The sequence below is a fragment of the Haliaeetus albicilla genome, chromosome 17 (genome assembly GCF_947461875.1).
Source record: "Haliaeetus albicilla chromosome 17, bHalAlb1.1, whole genome shotgun sequence".
In the NCBI taxonomy this organism is placed as follows: domain Eukaryota; kingdom Metazoa; phylum Chordata; class Aves; order Accipitriformes; family Accipitridae; genus Haliaeetus; species Haliaeetus albicilla.
This window is the reverse complement of record NC_091499.1, coordinates 8,547,673-8,568,359: the sequence shown is the minus strand read 5'-3', so window position 1 is coordinate 8,568,359 and position 20,687 is coordinate 8,547,673. Positions and strand designations below refer to the sequence as shown.

The window sequence follows — 20,687 nt, the reverse complement described above, 5'->3', positions numbered from 1 at the left end:
GGACACCCCACGATTTTGCATACAGGACAGAGGAAACGTTTTCAACCACCTTAAAGATCACCTTTTTGAGGGGAAGCACCATTTTCTCAAATTGGTCATTCCAAACTTCCGTGACTTCTACCCATTTCTTATAAATCAGTGTTTGAAACAAAAATCCTGGAGACTTACAGTACTTTTAAAATACATGCACATTGGGCTCCTTCTTGTTTAGAAACAAATTACCAAGAAACATTTTTAAATTCTTATGACTTATAAGTCCTGCTGTTGACACTGGAGATACCAATGTTACCACTGCTAGCTCAGTAATTAACAGTGAATTCCAGATTAACAAAATTATTGCATAGCTTTTGAAAGAAAGTGGGGTTTTGTTGTCTGGATTTCAAACACACCCAGTATTACCCCGACCAGCTCTGAATCACAGTGAAGTACCTTGCAGATGAGAGAACATTTTACAAGTAGAAAAACCTGCTAGCTCTCATTTCCAAGGTATATGAGCAAGCTGATCTCAGTAATTTCCAGATGTGGGTCATCTGTACTTTGCTTCATATCTCTTGGAAGAAAAATAATAATCTCTGCAGTTACTGTGCTTAAAAGTTGTTCAGACTGAAAATGGCATAGGAAGTGAGAATGGTAGTAACTTCATAGCGCTGCCATTTATTATTGCCGGGCGTTTATTTTACCAGCGTGCTGCAGTAACACTACTAGTCTGCATATTTCTATTCTTTCTTAATTAGTACTACCAATGTGCCTGGCAATGTCACTACATAAAAACAGCCCCAGCCCTGAAAGATTTTCATTCTGAGTAGCAGAAAGACAGAATGCTCTGGGAAACCCAGAACTGGGCAAGATATTTATTGAATATGTAACTTGTTTTTATTGTCTTCATAATTAAGTTATACTCACTTCTGACAGACGTCAATTGTGTCTTGGCTTTACTGCCAAGAACTAAAAGTCAGTTCAAAAAGCTTCACGCAGGAATCATCTCTTCCCTTAAGAGCTGACAAAAGGGGGATATTTCAGTCACATCAGTACCATGCTTCTCCCATGCAGAATAAGAAACTTTGGCTTTCAGGGCTATTTAGTCCCACTTCTACAGAGTAAATAGATCAGTAAACTAATCCATAGGATGAAGAAGGAAAATAATGCCATGGAAAGATGAAAGAACTTCTATAACAAGGGGAATGCAAGATTATTTTTGAACCTAGAGAGTGTATACTGTGTAAATTGTTCTCATCCCTGAAGGATGGCTGCAATCTCAGTTCCCAAGCTATACAGCATCCTCTGGTGTGCTCCCTCCACTGACAGGCATCACAGTCAAGGAAAGAGAAGCATAAACCACCTACGCAAATGTGTAGTTGCCCCAGGCCTCACCACCACCTGTGAAGGTGGGGAAGCGCTGCTTCAGATGCAACCACAAGAGCTGTCCCTGTACCCATATCCATCTGTAACACTATAAACACATGGCAAACATCCCCTTCCCTCTTTTTTCATTTAATCTAGGGTACCATGAATTAGACATCTTGTTTCCCTTCTCTTTCACTGATGCATTTAAATTTTTTAATTTCATTTAAAACAACTCCTATTTTAATAAACTAAAAATGTATGAACATACCAAGACATATTACACTTTCCTGCTTCTTAAAAGTCCCTTGGCAGATCAATGTATTTCACTTCACTTGCTTACGTGATATTTTGATAAAGGACATAGCCAGCAAAGAAAACACTGAAAAAATAAGACTACAGAAGAGACTGAAGAAAAAAAATGTTAAATTCACAGTAAATTTCAAAATATAGCAGTTTCATATTGAAATAAAAATATTCAATTGGCATTTTTTTCTTTGTGAATTTCTATTCTAACATATACCAATTTACTGAAATGCAGGTAGGTCTGCTTTAAAAACTCTGCCACGTAGCCTACATAGACTAATGTCTGAGCAGACCAAAAAAACCCAGATTGTTGAGAAGTGCCCAGAAGTCAGATCATACTAAGCTTACCTAATCTTATTAACAGATTTTTCAGAGTATACTGAAATAGCCTAACACATTGGTTCCATAAATAATTTTATATCACCACACAAAAATTGATATGTATTTGAACAATCCTGTAAAATGAGCTTTTAACTAATAATTGATAAAAACTTCAAAATTAATTCTTTAATATCAATCTAGGGTAGGTGAATGACTTTAAAAGCATGTTAGATCCACCACACTAGTGTGCACTTCTATGATTCAAAATATAAAATACATCCTAATAAAACTGCCGAAATACCACTGAGATATTAAATCAGAGGCAGCATGCTGCTATCAGTGGAATATGATGAAATAAATGAAGTGAGAATCAATAACAGCAGATGTGAAATACAACATGACTGCTATAACATGAACAGCTTGAAGCACCTGATTTGGACTTTCAGAACTAAAGGCATAATCCTGAAGTACTGTGGCTTAAAACAGGAAAGAAAGAGCCGAGTAACTGTCACAGAATGAGATTCATTACTCAGGAATGGTTTTGATTGTACATTTAAAACTATAATACTGATCCTTTAGAAGCAAAACCTAAAGCACTTTACTATTCATTAGATGGAAAAACGAGCCTTGGATAGAGTTTCAAGGGTTAGGGTTTTCTTTATAAAATCTAGCCCTTTAAGGCAAGAAGATATATGCATCATTAGGATAAAACAAATGTATTCATTTCCCTGAACATTAAAAATTGTATGGCATGGTTTTAACCTCCTATTTCTATTGATACAATATGAAAATCATTACTAAAACTAACACAAAATATTCAAACACTGAACATTTAAAAGCATTAAGCCTATGCATTTTTATCTATTTTTATTTAACATTTTATTTTTTTACATTTGTTTCAAAATGTGAAACGGAAGTCAACTTTGATAAACAGCCATTCACACCATCCTTTGCAAACCGCCCAAGTCAGGTCTCAGCTGAAATCTGACTGAAGCAGACAAATAATCCAGAGATATTTTGTCTTTCCATATTTCATTTCCACATCAATGATGAAACATTTCCTAAAATGTACTCTTCTCCTATTACTTGCATCAGCCACTCAGCTCAAAACAAGCTATCACAAACTCCAGGAGCTGACTTGTCACTCCAGGTAAAAGTAGTACCTCTATGTTATCTGAAACCTGGTGCGTCAGTCTCTGACTAAAGACATTATGCTGGTGTCCATTTCAATTAACCTGCCTGGCTTTACAAACATCCCTAGTTTCAGCCATCTGAACAGGTTGGTGCCCTTTTCCAAGTAGTGAGGGAAGCAATATGGCAAACAGGGCTATGTGAAAAAAGGATGATTCTTCTCATCTCTCCTTCCCAATAACTCAGGAAGAAGATTAGATGCATGTTGAGCAAGTGAATAAATACACTAGAAGTGTTGCCTAACAAGGTAAATCTGAAAAGATTAAAAACATTAAGGAAAGAGTATTTGATTAAAAAATTTTTAAAAAATTACTTCATCCTCCCCTGATCTATTTTTACTTAAAGAAAAAAAGATTGATCTTTGTGATTTTCAGAACAAAGAGTTAAGTACCCAACAAATGTTCAAATTACCACTGACCCTCTAAGGGGCAACAGCTTTAAGGCTGTCTTACAGTCATCTTCTCATCCTCCAAGAATAAAAAGTTTCATAGCAACCTAACAGAACATGTTTACAGACACATGTAGTTGATTATTGTGCATTAATGTTTTGGCCTGCTTCATCGTTATTTGTTCCAAGCTGTCAGGAAAAAAGTATTTCAGATTTCAGTATCTGCAATGAAACTTGTTCCTGTCTTAATTTAACTTCAAAGATGAGATATTCAAACAATATCAAATCTCCTATAACGTTAACACACCACCCAAGGCTCCAACTCTAAGTAATTTCACATCACTCTAAGATCCTACATTGGCTGATTTGAGTGGTTTAAGGAGTTCTGCCGGTGATTTAGTCAAAGGAGGATGTTTTGTTTTAAGATACTTCTACATCACTTGTGTTGAAAAAGGCATCTTAAAAGATGTCAGCACTGAGTAGTATTAACAATGTACCTGGACAGAATTTTATTTGTCCCCATTGATCTCATTAACTTCCATTTAAAACATCCATTAGAAGTCAAATAGAAGAGTCCAACAAGCTAAATATATTCTGTCCTCAACTGCAACAATCATGGATGCACATGGAGAAACAGAGGACCGGAGAGAAAAGGAAGTGTCAGCAGGTTAGCTTCTTTGCTACTCACTAGGGACTTCATGTAGAAAATTCAAATGGAAATGACTGATTTCAAATCAGTCCTGCCTCTAAAGACCTGTTCTAATCCTAGAGTATCTAGGATTTTATGTAGATGTACATCTACATAAGTCTACTAATTCTACTCCTTAACATAATTTAACACAATCTATCCAGCATTCAGACTTTCTTGGTCCCACAATCCCTTTTAAGCCCTGTTTTACAACTGGTGACACTTGCTATCTTCCATTTCTCTGATACTATGAGAGGGCAGGCATCACAGCTAGTGGTTTGGTAAATTCATACTCAGCTCTTTTAGAGCTCCCGGTTGAACACAAAACAGTTCTAGTAATTTCTTATTAATTTTAATCAATTTGTTGTACAACTACTTCTATTGATATCCTAATTGCAGTTCTTCAGCTTTAAGAAAGGGTGTGTGATGGGCACTTGTCCTCTATAGCGAATGCCAGTAAAAGCACATCAGCTTTCCAGGTGAATATGCAAATTTCAAATTTACTTGTCCAAAGCAGGGCTTCAGTTTCACAAGCACAGAGATGTGGTTTACCTCTCAATCTTGAATCCTTGCACACTAACATGCCGTGCCATTTTAAAGAGCTGCTTTTCCCAGAGCTGCCCATGTTAAAATAGATCATTTCACCTACGTAACAGATGAAAAGTAATCATATGAAAAGGATTTCATACGCAAGTAGCCCATAACTTCTTATGATGAATTTCACCTACTGTGTGTAGAATAATACAATTTACAGAATTGAGCTTTACTCCTCTTCTGTTCTTCCCCAATGCTGTATCCTACAGGAGTTGCACAGACTGGGCCAAGAACATTTGTGTGTGCCCAGACATTCACAGCAGGCTTCAAGGACTCGGCCAACTACATGGCAGCCAGGTCTCAGCCCCCATTTAAGTCACTGTGAGGTCTCAAGCATGATGAGTTGTGTTGATAAACACATAAATCCACACACACAAATATCACTGTGTACACGCAGCCTATGCTTTCAAAAGAATTTCAACATTTAGTTACCCTGAATGAAAAAATCATTCAAATTTTGATTAATTAGCAAATATTGCCATTACTTGTTCCTTAAATATTCCAGAAAGTCACACAATGGCAATAAGACACATAAATTAGTAAAAAAAACGTACTTCAGAAATCTGCGAGCGACCAAGAACAAGGTCAGAATAGAGATTTGCATGCACTAAACTAAATTAGCTGCTTCCTCTTCTGCTGCTGCAAAATCCACTATTACGCTCTACTCTAACGAAAGACTCGACTTCTTATTCTAGACAGAAGATTTATAAAGGTCAAATGACAGATAAGTCTTTCTAACTTGGTTTCATTTGTTTACAGGAGTCTTAATTAAGCTCCATTTGAGAGGGAAAAAAAAATAAAATCACTTGCACAAAAAAAATGAATACTTCTGAAGGACTAATCACCACAGTATTGCCCAAAGAAAAGGACACCTGTTCTGACAGGTAACTGGTAAGAACAGGAATTCCTCACAAGCTTATCATTTATTCCACTGACATAACCAACACTTCTGAAGAGTACTTCAAGTAAATTGGAAATTAAAAACAGCTGAAGGGTAAGTTTTCCTTTGAAGTCTCCCCCAGTCACTAATTCCAAGGCATTCATACATTTGAATAGACATGAATATTTGAACTAGCAGTTCTAGTTCAAAGTGTTCTCAACACATCATTCTCTTACTCAAGACAGTGATTTTTTCCAAGAGCTCCATAGATCCAAACTGTACTTTCACCTCCTCTCTCCCAAGATTTCCTTAGGAGAAGAGCATGTTTATTGCTTTTTCATTTAATCCTCACTCTCAAAGACCCTAAACAATACCAGAGTCAGGAGAACTGCTGAAGTACAAAGAAAAATGTTACCATGGATGGGGAGCAACCTCCTCAATTATCTACAAATACTTATAAATCTGCGCAGTTACTGAATTGCAGGTTTGGAAGGAAAGGAAACTTGCTTTCTAGTAAAACTTAGTAAATTCTTAAATTGTTGTTTAGAGCATGAACATAACATTAAGCATTTACTCAACTGTCAGTCTTACAGCCCTCCGGATGAAGGAGGAGCTAGGAAAATTTATTTATAAACAGCTCTACCTTCCTAAATCAAATAGGGAAAACCTGCTTTTCTGGCCCTCTCCCTCACTTCAGATTTCCTGTCATTTGTGACAAAGTAGCATTCCACCAAAAGCTAAAGCATAAACATTAAAACATATTATCTAATGATCTCCCTTTCTCAGGGAAGAAATGGGAACAGGAGGGATCAGGAGAGGCTAATGCAAAGCTCTGGCATAGCTTTGAATGCTGGTAAACTTGCATGTCATTTAATCCTTCCATGATGAAAAAGCAGCCAAGCAGTAGTATAAGCAGGGGGAAGATCAGATTCTTTCCAGGTACACACTGACAGGTGAAAGAACAACACAAAAAGGGAAATTGATTATATAAGAGGAAAAAACCTCACTATGACAGTAGTCAAATGCTGGAACAATCTGCTCAGAGAAGTTGTACGAGCTCCTTCCCTGGACATATTCAAAACTCACCTGGACAAGACCACAACCAACCTAAACTGGCTCTATGTTGAGTACTGGTTTGGACGAGATGACCTTCAAGGTCTTTTCCTTCCAACCCTTATTATTTTATGATTCATTAACAGCCCAAAGAAGGGTTACATGCTGACTGCCCAAACTTCTTAAGTCTGTACCTGTCCTGCTGATGGAAGCATTTCATGACATTGATAAAATAGTACTGATTCAGCTCCACATTGTTAGAAAAATATTAAATAAGCAGCTCACATCAAAGTGGCAGATTTGCTCACCAGAATTTCTGTTTTACTGATGACTATGCAGGTAGCCCAGTCCACATCGAATTCCTTCTGATCATCTGGCTCATATACCCAGTTGTATCAGCCTAAAGAAAAAAAGCACGATGCCTAACTGCACCAAGGCATTCAAGTGTTCCTCCAGCTATGATTAATAACATTCCTTGCTCAACCACAAAAAATTTTGCTGTGAGAAGCACACTTGCAAAAAAGCATAACTGACTATAAAGCTAGATGTGCAAAGCTATACCAGATGACAGAACACTCACTTGCAAAAATACGCTCTAAAATTGACATCTACCAAACACTTACATGCAGGTATAACCAAGGGATAATATATCAGCTTTATTTAAGCTGCTTAGGTCAGTTCCATGCATCTTCAGACTATGCGCAACATTACATGACATGACAAAAGATCCAAGAGGAAAATACACAACAGTTACCAAAGCTAAGTGCTGCAACATGTTAATGAAAATTCTGCTGTAATAGACTGGGTACACTATCTGGATGACAAACCAAGGAATAAGCAATACTGTGCCAAATACAAGGCACTGTCTCTTACACTCCTCAGTATCAGTAGTGTAGGAATACTTTATAGTAAATTTGAAAGCATGCTGGTTCTACCCTAACTTGTGAAGCAACTATTCTCAACACAACAGCAAGGATTTAATGCTGCTAAAGAAGTACTCAGGTACAAAGTGCTGAATGACCAGTGATCTGCAGTAATGAAATACATTTTATGAGTCTCACTTGTAACCATGTCTGGCCCTTGATAATGTAAAGCATGTTGTATTGTGTTTGGGGAGCAAGATTTTGGTAGCGGGGAGGGGCTACAGGGGCAGATTCTGTGAGAAGCTGCTGGAAGCTTCCCCCATGTCTGACAGAGCCAACACCAGCTGGCTCCAGGACGGACCCACCGCTGGCCAAGGCCGAGCCCATCAGCGATGGGGGTAGCGCCTCTGGGAGAACAGATTTAGACAGGGGGAAAAACTGCTGCACAACAGAAACTGCAGCCAGAGAGAGGAGTGAGATGTGAGAGCACCAGCCCTGCAGACCCCCAGGTCAGTGCAGAAGGAGGGCAGGAGGTGCTCCAGGCGCCAGAGCTGAGATCCCCCTGCAGCCCGTGGTGATGAAGACCATGGTGAGGCAGGCTGTCCCCCTGCAGCCCAGGGAGGTCCACGGGGCAGCAGATCTCCACCTGCAGCCTGGGGAGAGAGGACCCCACGCCAGAGCAGAGAGATGCCCAAAGGAGGCTGTGACCCCGTGGGAAGCCCACGCTGGAGCAGGCTCCTGGCAGGACCTGTGGCCCCATGGAGAGAGGAGCCCACGCTGGAGCAGGTTTTCTGGGAGGACTTGTGACCCCATGGGGGACCCATGCTGGAGCAGGCTGTGCCTGAAGGACTGCAGCCCAGGGAAGGGACCTTCACAAACTGCTCCAGTGCGGAACTGCAGCCCATGGGAAGGACCCATGTTGGAGAAGTTCATGGAGGACTGTCTCCCATGGCAGGGACCCCACGCTGGAGCAGGGGAAGAGTTTGAGGAGTCCTGCCCCTGAGGAGGAAGGAGCGGCAGAGACAACATGTGGTGAACTGACCCCAACCCCATTCCCCATCCCCCAGCCCTGCTGGTGGGGAGGAGGTAGTGAAAAATTAGGAGTGAAGTTCAGCCCAGGAAGAAGAGAGGGGTGTGGGGATATACATTTCCTCTCCCCTGTCCAGCTGAGGTGGGGAGTGATAGAGCAGCTTTGGTGGGCACCATGTGTGCAGCCAGGGTCAACCCACCACACATGTGCATGAGAAAAATCAATAAAATTGATCTATACTTGGTGCTTCCATACAAGTGTGAAAACTCCTTACCAGGTTTTGAGGATTTAATGTTTGTACAAATTAAAAAGAAAGGAGATCTTTTCCAATAAATGACTAGCATGTTATGTCAGCCTGGACACTGCAAGATGGCTCTGCATCAATTAAATTAAAAATAACCTGCTCCTCAAAGTGGTTCTGTGGCAAAGCTGCTTAGACAATTAATTGACTGGACTGGGGTGGTAGTCTTGACCTTTTTGACCCTTTTAGGCTTCTAGCAAATTATTTCCAAAACAACTCTTGAGTGTTTCAGTCCCTGTAATAAAGTCTGCAACACCTTCTTAAACTGAAGTGGTGATAATTACCACACTCTTATCACCAACCTCAGAGGCAGAAAAAACAGCAGACATACTAAATTAGTCCCACTTGACAAGTACAAATGAAACAGAGGGCATACTGATTGCAGGACTAACCAAGGAAATTGAGAATCACTAAATTCCACCTGAGAGATAGTAAAGGCATAAAGACTGACATCTAAAACAAGGTACATGAACTGTGCTTGCAGACCTGGTATTAACACCAACTGCGAATACTGGTTATGCTCATCAGTTCCATCTTGTGTCTTTAATACATAAAGTTTTATTCTCCTTGACACTATATTACTAAAATATTACTTTTAAATGTTTCACTTAAAGTATTTCCTGAAGTGGAAAATTCCATTTTTATTAAGTTCAGCAGCACATACTTTTTGCCCAGCAATATATCTTGAAATATCTTAAAAATTCGTTAGAACAGCTTTCTTAAGCTCTGTACTGAGTATCAAGTTCTGTATTAAAAGTATATCCCTTATCTTTCCCTCAAACAGGTTTGCAACATATGAAAAGAAACATAATGAATATTAGTAAGTCCCAAACAAATAAAATACTGTTTTCACACCAGGGACACTATCAGAACAATTATAAAAAAGAAACCAACCCCACAGCTACTCTGACACAGAATGATTTATATCACTATCCCACAGATTCAAACCATGTAAAAGGACATATTACACTGTATCAAGTTCTCAAATAACTTTTCTTTTTTTCCAACTGTAAATCTTAAAAAAAGAATTGGCTATTTAAGATGAAAATGAACAAAATGTACTATTGTGTAATGAGTCTGGAACACGTTCTCCAGATGTTACTGTTCAAAGACATTTATATAAATCAGAACAAAAGCCAGATCTTGCCAAACTGCTCTGGAAGAACCAGGCAAGCAAGCTACAGAATTCTTCGCTTAAATCCATCCACAAAGAAACAAAGATAACCAAACTCCAGACTACTTAGGTTTTACTCAGTCTATACACAACAACTAGTCATTTTTAACTCTGAATAACATGTTCCACCCTCAGCTTAAGTCCTTGTCAAAAATTCTGAACTACTTCATTCTACCACATGCAATATGTTAGGAAGGACCAGCACCTACATAAAAGAGGAAGCAACAAGCTTGCAGTCTGCTTCTGAACCATCAAACTAACATTTTCTATCTATCTGTTTATACAATAAACCCCTAACACTTATTTCTTATGGTACTTTAGGCTGAGTTTTTCTCCTCCCTATAATAGCACATTCCCATGTTCTTAAAGCACACAAAAGACCCCATGATTATTGGTAAAAAACTCACAGAAAAACCTCAGAGTGTCTCCCCACCTGTTGAAGTAATACCAACCACTAGTAACTTCTAGGAGGCAGAACACACTACCTTAATGCACTGCCCCAACCAGCCTATCCATATTGTGTTCTCATAGTTCTTGCCCTTGCACTGTAATGCTTGGCACCCCAAGAACAGATCCAGAACCTCCACTGACAGACCTCTGCTCCCTCACCAGTAACATGCTGTGAAGCTTTCACAATAAACAATTTCCTGAGATCACTAACAAAAAAGATTTACAATATAAACATTTTAAAGTATTTTAGGGATTTTGGAGGCAAATTATTAGGGGGTTTGGTTTTGTTTTTTTTAAAACACACTCTGTCTACCTCTATTAACTCAGCTTCAAAAGGGTCTTCCATTATCTCATGCCACTAAAAGTCATCAGGGCATTAAGCAATCTTTGCTAGCTTATCCAATCCTCCTTAGCCAAGAAACTTCCAAATACCATAACAACCTCAGGACAACCTTGTCTTCTCACCCATGTTTTCCCCCATAGGCGTTTCACTTAAACACAGAACTTCCCTTCAGGAGTTTTCTACAGCTCAAGCTTATATAATAACACTGTGTTCAAGTAAATACTTTTCTTCAAAGAATGACTACCACAGTTTTAGAAAGGCTGGTGTCCCTTCGGCATGGCAAGGTACAGCCATCTCCTGGCCAAATAAACAGAAACTACTAAGTTATTTTACTGGACTATAAACAAATGACTCATTTACTGAGAATGAAGTGTTCCCTGAAAACTCACACAGGTGTTTACACCTTAGACACAAGGTCTACAGAAAACAACCAGGGATTACAGGGGATCAGACATTGGAAATATCATTATTGCTGCAAGACAAGCTAGCATTATCATGAGATGTATCACCAGAAAGCTGTAAGCAACCAGGTTTTACTCAGTAAGACCCAGAGTAATGTGTCCAGTTTTGGATGGCCTATATCCTTCAGATGCAGCAACCAGCATCCAGAGAAAACTGATCAATAAGAAAAAGCTTCAAATCATAAGAATAATCATGCACTGAGACTGTGTGTGTAGGGAAGCCAGGTAATCTCCATCATTGAAGGCTAAGAACAGTCTTTGCCAGCTGATCTGTCTCAAAACATACCCTGTGCTTCAGGGATCTAAATCTGTAAGGCAGGCAGAAAGCAGAGGAAAACAAATATGGAAGTGATAAATAAAATCATTTTTAAAGCATCCAGCTGATTGCTAATGTGGCTAGGTCATCCTGACATAAGGATGTTATTTTCTTGCTATAACTGTGGTTTCATATGCAGTTCAGTCACTTGCTTTTTGATGTGTTTGAAATTTTCCACAGGGGAAATCTTTGATTCAACTCCCCCCACCCTCACAGGATTCAATAAAAGTGTTATCTCTTCTCTTCTCTTCCTTTTCTTCCATGATTTTCCAAATCGCAAGAAAATATCCTGGACCAACTGAACAGACACTAATTACTGTTTACAATCTGCTCCCCATCTATTTCACACTTGGGTTTTTTTAAACTTGGTTTAGAAGCAAAAAATCCTACCAATTTTATCTATGCTTCTAGCTGCACCAAAATATTAAAGGACAGGAAGGATTATTTACAAAACAAGCCTACGTGCTTGAACAGAATACGGCAAGAAGAGAATTAAATTTCAAGTTACATGTGCACCTCTTCTACTCTATGTGAGGAAATCTACATTAGCTATGAAAAATTAAGGAAGAAAAAAAAAATTGAAGCTGCTTAGCCCTCATTTACTACTGTCTGCACGTATGAATGTCTCTAACCATGTATGTAATTCAGAATTACCTGAAAGGAAGTGACCTGAGACTGATTTTGTTTTACGCAACATATAGGAGTGACACACAGTTGTTCCTACTGAGTTTCGTTTTATCAGGCGTCCGCACAGAATAGAAGCAATTACCGGCTGCAGAGCAGTACAATACAAAAGGACTTAGGGACTAAAGCATGTCACAAACTGACAGTCAACACCACACTGCTAATAAAGGCAGCAAACATCACTCCAGAACATATTAGCAATGTTACACAGAAACCTTATGAAAAGCATTTTGTTCTAATTGACTTTGCATGAGAGAGTACCATAAGCTGCTGTGGGCAGTACACCTCTGTAAGCACTGACAAACAAAAAGAGGAAGAGAGCAGTAAAAGAGACCAAACAGAACAGCTAAAAGAAACCAGAACAGACAAAAATAAAAGCCATGAGTAAAAGACCCTCCAACCAGTGATGGGACATTAATACAGAAAGGAGGAAACCTATCTTCCTCTTGTTCACTCTGCTATCACACCAAGGATCCCAAACAGCAACAAATGAATCACATAAGCAAAAGACAAATTCATTCCAAAACATTCCAAAAGAACAACTGCTGACAAAATCATTTCTGCTGCATCTCCACAGAGATCAGCTTTGATACCTCAGTCAACAATTCTGGGAGTAAGTTCAGAACTGCTGAGGGACAGAACTGAGGCCAAGTCTCTTCTACCCTGGACAAGCACTCACTTCTGGTGGGAGACACCACAGTGGCATCCTCCAGGAACTGAAAGAATCTTTGAAATAAAAATTACCATCCAAAGTATTCACATTCTACCCATACTTCCAAATAGTTGCAAGTGAACTAAAATGGCATTGTTCAAGGATTCCCTACTGAAAAGTAAAACAACTCATTTACACTGCTCTTTCAGTCCAAAAATAATTTCCAATAGCTCAAAAACTTTAAAGGTAATCTAATCAGGCATCCAAATACTAGGAATTTAACTTAAGCGGTCACCTAGACCCCCTTGATGACAAACAGAAAGACATGCCATGAAAGAGAAGTGCAGGCTGTGGTGTGACAGAGGATCGAGTGCACCCTCAGTAAGTTTGCAGACAACACCAAGTGGGATGGAAGTGTTGATCTGCTTGAGGGTAGGAAGGTTCTACAGAGGGATCTGGACAGGCTGAGGCCAACTGTATGAGGTTCAACAAGGCCAAGTGCCAGGTCCTGCACTTCGGTCACAACAACCCCATGCAGCGCTACAGGCTTGGGGAAGAGGGGCTGGAAAGCTGCCCAGTGGAAAAGGACCTGGGGGTGCTGGTTGACAGCCGGCTGAATATGAGCCAGCAGCGTGCCCAGGTGGCCAAGAAGGCATCCTGGCTTGCATCAGAAATAGTGTGGCCAGCAGGAGCAGGGAAGTGATTGTCCCCCTGTACTCAGCACTGGTGAGGCCGCACCTCGAGTCCTGTGTTCAGTTTTGGGCCCTTCACTACAGGAAAGACATCGAGCGTGTCCAGAGAAGGGCAACGAAGATGGTGAAGGGTCTGGAGAACAAGTCTTATGAGGAATGGCTGAGGGAACTGGGGTTGTTTAACCTGGCTGAGTGGAGACCTTATCACTCCCTACAACTACCTGAAAGGAGGTTGTAGCAAGGTGGGTGTCAGTCTCTTCTCCCAGATAACAAGCGATAGGACAAGAGGAAATGGCCTCAAGTTGTGCCAGGGGAGGTTTAGATTGGATATTAGGAAAAAATTCTTCACCAAAACAGTTGTCAAGCATTGGAACAGGCTGCCCAGGGAAGTGGTGGAGTCACCATCCTTGGAGGTATTTAATAGACATGCAGATGTGGTGCTTAGGGACACGGTTTAGTGGTGGACTTGGCAGTGCTAGGTTAACGGTTGGACTCAATGATCTTAAGGGTCTATTTCAACCTAAACAATTCTATGATCATAGTTAGTCTCAAAAGCACAAATTACCTGCTAGAATTGATATGGAACCAGGAGGAAACCTGAACTACTTGCTTATATTAGATCCAGCTTTTAAATGGTGCATTTGCCAAGATGAATCCTACACACATAATAGTTAGACTACAACTTCCCTTACTAAGGATCACATTTTTTCCAATTTCACATAAAAAAAAAAACAAAAAACAAAAAACTATGTTGGGTACCAACACATGGATTCACTGCATCCATACCTAAATCACAGCTGGCTTTGCAGAAGACTGACGATACTACTAGACCCCTTTCTAATTTCTTTAAAAACTTCTTCTAAAAATATCACAGAATCATAGAAGTGATTCTTTGAACTTTTAAAATCCCCCAATAACTATCTCTCTCCTACCCAAATTCACCTTTCACAGAAAGTTCCATCTTCCAAGTACTAGTCTAATGCTCCTTCCTTGCCTCACACAACTCCAGAAACGTATTTTCTCTTCCCAACATCATTCTTTCATTCGAGCATTGATCAAACACAACTACACTTAACCTGCTGGCTCTTGAAGCCGCTGTGACCCTCTGCGAGTTGGTCATCAGGACAAAGAGATTTTTCACGTTTTCACCTGCTGACCACCGTTCTTCCAACTCCCTTAACCTCTGCTAGGTGGATAATTCAAGACTACTTTCAGAGGACTACACTCAAAATTATTTTTTTTTACTCTAGTTTTTCAGATACATTAACAGGAACATGAAAAGCTTTACTGAGCTCTAATTAGACATCAGATATACCGAGGAAAGCAATCCCTAAAATGAATTGCAATCTGGTTAGTTAAGGAGACATAAGGCTCAAACCCTACTCCTGTTCTAAAGGGAAACTGCTAGTTCCCTGGCTATCCAAACTTGCATGAAATCTTAGCAACAACAAAAACTAAATTCTGGTCTTTCATGTTTCTTTACTAGGTCAACTTTCCTCTCCATAGCGTAAACTTTTTGGCAAGCATAACAACTTCACAGCTTTCGAGTGAAACATAACTTCACTGAAACATATTATCCAAACACATACATACAACTGCGTGCATCTCATTTGTGTGAGACATCTGCATGTAACGGATAAGACCTACAAACAGCGCTAGTATGGGAAAGCCTGTACACAAATATTTTTTAGCATAGAGATACGAATTACTGAAGATGTATATTACTTTTTGAGACGACAACAAACACGGGCAATAACTTGATCTAAGATTCCAAATTTTAAATGTATTCAATTCTTCCGGGTTTGGTTGCTACCACCTACCCAAATCTCATCTATAAAAGTGAACACATAAACCAAAAAAACTCAGTCTCCCCAAAGCACTGCTATGGGGAAAGACCTGCCAAGCCAATCTTACTGCTGTTGGATTCTCAGAGTTCTGAGCAAGGACTGATCCTATTCCACATTCTCAGAATATCAAGCTTTGAAATAATCAGGAAGCTCTTGATCCTTACCCTCACTAAGGATAGACTTCTAACATGGCAGTAAGTGCACATTAGAGCCTCCCTTCAAGTGTAGACCAGAATGGTATTAAAGACAAATCTCTACTGAGGCCAATGACTACACAGAGGCACTTCTGGATAAGGAAGCCCTCAAGCTGTAAGTGTTTGGAGGACAGCAGAGAGTATTCAAGAAAAGTATTATATATACACTTCACTTCCCCTGTTTATATAATCTCAAAATCTTCACTTTTGGCCACAGTAGGCTAGATGGGTCTTTTTCTGGAGTTACCAAAAAAAACTGCTCTGGCATTCTTCTGAGTAGCCTTCCTTGTCAGTCACTGTTTCTGCTATTCTTGTTTCTCAGTCTTTACTTCGGTCCACCTTCTCCATTTCTACCTTACCCTCCATTTTTCCTCCCATCATTTCTTTACCGCCTGTCATCTAATCCCTACCTCTGATCTCTGTATTTTTGTCATGTGGATGAGTCTGATCGTTACATGCTGCAACTTTATTTCACACTTCAGGCAGAGCAATAGGACACATGTATCCACACTCAAGACCACTGTTTCAAATTCATCTGCAGACTGAAAGACAAATGTACAGCTATTTCATTCAGATAACAATTTCTTCAAAAGACTGAAATTAATACATACTTCCCTTTTAAAAAAATAAAAGTAAAAAATGTTTGCACACATTACCTAGGCTACAAAAATACAGTAGGCAAGGAAGCAGGCTATCAATCATGCAGTTTACATCTTTGCTCTAGAGACAGGAAACATCTCAAGACAGCAGGACTATGGAACAGCAGACATTCATTCCTTCAATAAAGATACTCTACAGGGTAGAGTATGCAACATCTGCAAAATGGTGATAACTAAAAATCTGGCAGGGGATGATGGGGAAGGAGACAAGAAATAAAACAAGAATATGCCTTCCAGTGCGCAAGACTGGAAGGAGGGGACAAAGGATAAAATTGTACAAGACTTACTTGCCTTCCCTTATCTGAAAGGAACTTTCCACATAAAAAGATTCAGGGATTCTACTCATTTTCAGGAAGCATGATTATACAGCAACAGATTTCTAAGCATTCAGTTCCTGCAAAACACACTAACACCAATAGAAGGATCATGAGCAGCAAAGCAATGCCAGAAAACTAGAATCGCTTATTTTGGATGTTGATATAAGATGTATATGAACAAATATACTATTCTGAGTCATAGCTATTGTGGAAAAGAAACTTCCACATAATGACTTGTTTATATATGATTACTCAATTAAACATTTTCAAACAAAACTTAGTAGCATGTAAAAACTTCATCCAATCAAAAGTTAGGATTTATTTCCTTACAAAGTCAAGAAGTTTGACTTCTTTCACTTATTACTATAGGCCTCTAGCTGTGTTTATATTACATTACACTCAGGCTTAAACGGCTTTCCTGGCAAAAAAGAGATTTTAGATTTCATCACAGATTTATTCTAAAAGCAAATTTCTTCTCTATCTCTCCAGAGAGACTTCAGTAACAGTCTGGATAGAGAGCAACATCTGTATAGTACTACTACTGAGTATTAATATACTAAATTCTCTCTACTATAATATTAGGTGATACTTAGACCTTGACCTCTATAAAAGTGCTTAAAAAGGAGCTAGCATTTGTATCAGAATAACTACTTATAGGCATAGACTGCCACCTAGTGATTTTGATTAGCTACAGGAGGCGGGGGGGGAAACCACAAAGTACAAACGCATACCTTTTTCAGGAGAGGAGAAAAAAAAAACCAACATTCATTCCAACATATTTTATATCAACATATAGAAACAACCTCGTATTATACCACTTGTATCTCCAATTATTATGTTGATGGTAAATTCAGGCAGGGAACAGGGGAAGAAGAGTCAGTAAGTGTATGTAGTCTTCCTTGTACAGGTAAGATCCATAAGGTTGCTTGCTTGTTCATCAATTCTGTCTGGAATTTCTCCTTATTTTACATGGACTCTACCCTTAGCATAAAACAAGCAGTGCATCCAGAACTTACTTATCTCCAAGACAACACTGACAGCCACCTACATCCCTCTTGAAATTTTGGATTCCTTCAATTTTTGCACTTTCAGCCTTTCCTGCTCTCCTCAGCATTGTAACTATATTTTTAATATGTACTCTAATTCATCTTTGCTATTCCCTCTCCAGCCGCTGCCTGTTTTCTACAGAATTTCACTATTAGTAAAGAAAGAAGCCAAAAGTTACCTGTGTCATCTTACCTGCCTTACAAAGTTGAATTATCATTATGTAAATGACTCTTAAGTTCACCTTTTATCTGTAGACATCTCTTTGTGTCCAAACTTGTATTCATGATATTGACTCCATTTACTTATGGGCATCTCATCAGCAGCATAAAGAACTCCTACTTATTTTTCCTGTCATGCCTTCTCCACTAATTTCTCTCTCAATCACTATCGACATCTCCAGTTCACTTCTCACCTAGACCATAAACCTAAAATCTGCAAGACAAAGGGATCTTAGGAAGATCTTTCTATAATGAATCTGTAAGGCAAACCTTTTTTTTTTTTTTTTTTTAAGGTAGGAAAACAGCAAAAAGCTTTTCAGATTTTGCTTCCTCTTTCAGCTAACACTTTTCCTCTAACAAATACAATCTTTGCAATGCTCTGAATAAAGGTAAAGAGAGAGTTTCCTAACTTGTCAATTTGATCTCACCAGCACTTTACATACTGTAAGAGACTGAATTGTTATCTCGAACCCTTTGCCTCAAAGATTGTTAGGTGCAAGGGACTGGACTGTCATCTCAAGGAACTGTGAACTGTTTATCTCTGAGATGGCCTATTTAAGCAGGACACTCCTCTGTCCATAAGGACAATTACCAGGCCATTGAGGCATCCAGGGGAGGAGACAGGCACGAGCTGATAAGATACTGGTTTCTGGTGTCGATCACGCAGAAGGTCATGTGATAGACAAAACCTGCAGCGCGTGACATCATTGAAATATGCCCTAAAAAACCCATAGAGACAAGCCGTGGGGCTTTTTTTTCCACCACCAAAGAATCGAAGATTGAGGACCAACGGGACACCACTGTATCCGTGGTGGTGACCATCCTCACAACTCCCACTGCCGACTGCTTGCCTGAGGACCAACGGGACGCCGCTGGATCCATGGTGGTGACTATCCTAGCAATCCTATCCCAACTGCTTGCTTAATTTCTACCTTTTCTTCCATTCTATCCTATCACCACTATTTTCCACTTTTGATAATAAAAGCTCTTTTAAGTATAATGATTTTGACCTCTTTTGTGTCTTAATCTCGCTCTTGGGATCATATCGAAACCTTCCCCAACATTGGATCAGGACACATACCCACACATTTTATTTTACAATCACATGAAACAAGAGCACTACTTAGTTTTTCCTTATCAAATCTATCCTCTTATTCACCATAAAGAGGTGAGCACCCTTTCTGATCAAATGGCAATATTAGCTTTCATTAGCCCTTGTTCAATGTTCATATAGGTACTTCCACAATTTCTCATGTTGCCTCTCACGCTTTAAAGTTCTTTTCAAATATTCCCAAAGTCATGTTATATCTTCCTCAAAAATATCATTAAAATCTGTTGTATTGTCATAAAATAAATCTGATACTAGCTAGGCTGCTGACGTGCTGTGACTGTTGCTTATCATACTGACTAGAACTGTGTGAATAGTTCCTTGCGCTCCCTGAACAGCACCCATCTCAACAGTACCCCTGCACTCTGGGGTAGGGACTATCACAGAGTCTTTGAACAGCACTGGCACTTCTGAATATATCATCAGTAAAACACTATGACAAGAATGAAATAATATCTTTCCTTCATTCCAATATTATATGACTTTCTTACATCGAAGAAAACCAACAAATGACCCTCAAAGCAACACTCTAACAATATAAAGTTTGTTTCTTTTGTCTTTTAAACTGGAGATGTTCACTAAAAAACAAAAGGTTGCTTATGGAGCCATCTACTCCTGTTGCTTATTTCACAAATGAAGTCTTCTGTTGCCCATGTTTCCAGCAACTGACTGCTGTTTCAGAGGCTTCGTTTTCACATGAAGTCTAGTAAACAGACTTAACATATCACACCAGAGTTACAGAACTCTAACTCAACCTCAACATGCAGCACTAAAGATCATTGCTAATAAAAGTCCTATCCAAACTATTTGAACATTAACATATAAACCAGACTGTGAGAAAACATCCACATAATAATTGAAGCAGAGAAACAAGACAACAAAATATGGTTATGTTTCTAAAACTTCTTAAAAGTATAGACTTCCTTATCTTCCTTTATCTGGTTCACTCCAAAAAAGTGGATCTTGGTGATCTCCAAGATGGCAGTAACTCATCTCCAGATGAGGAAAACAAAGTAGAGTTAATCACTGGCTGCTAGCAATCCCAGTCATCTTTGTGCCTTGAAGAAAATAAGCTGCTGAAACTCAACATTCGATAACCTCTTCTTCCGTTTAATAGCCCAGTGGGGGAGACAGCAACTGCCAAATTAAAAGCTATCAGGTTACTGTATCCACAAGCAGTTTCCAAGACCTGTAAACTGCTATGTACTAGCCAGCGTGCCATACATGAAACATTGATTTTTTTTTTAATTATTTTTTATTAGCATTCCAGTAACAGTACTTCTTGCAGCAAAATGGGTACTTAATGAAACCACACCAAATGGATAACCAAAGAAGAAACTTAATTGGAAGAACAGTGAAGGACTTTGAAAAATGCTCTAGATTTGCCAACCAGGTATCACTAACTAGGTGGTTAAATTCTATCCATCAAGAACGATGAACATGACACTTAGATGCTTGTGCAACAACATATGGTCTGAAAGAAAGATGGGGCAAAGAAAAAGACTTTTAGAAGCCACTGATACTCAGCTGTAGGAGACTGTCGCCCAGAAATAGTGGAACTTTCTCCCA

General features: G+C 39.2%; 1 protein-coding gene across 3 annotated transcripts in view; it reads right to left on the bottom strand.

Moving 5' to 3' along the window:
- BCKDHB (branched chain keto acid dehydrogenase E1 subunit beta) overlaps positions 1-20,687 on the bottom strand; it is a 131,044-nt gene that overhangs the window by 103,980 nt on the left and 6,377 nt on the right. The gene's annotated exons all lie outside the window — the stretch shown is intronic.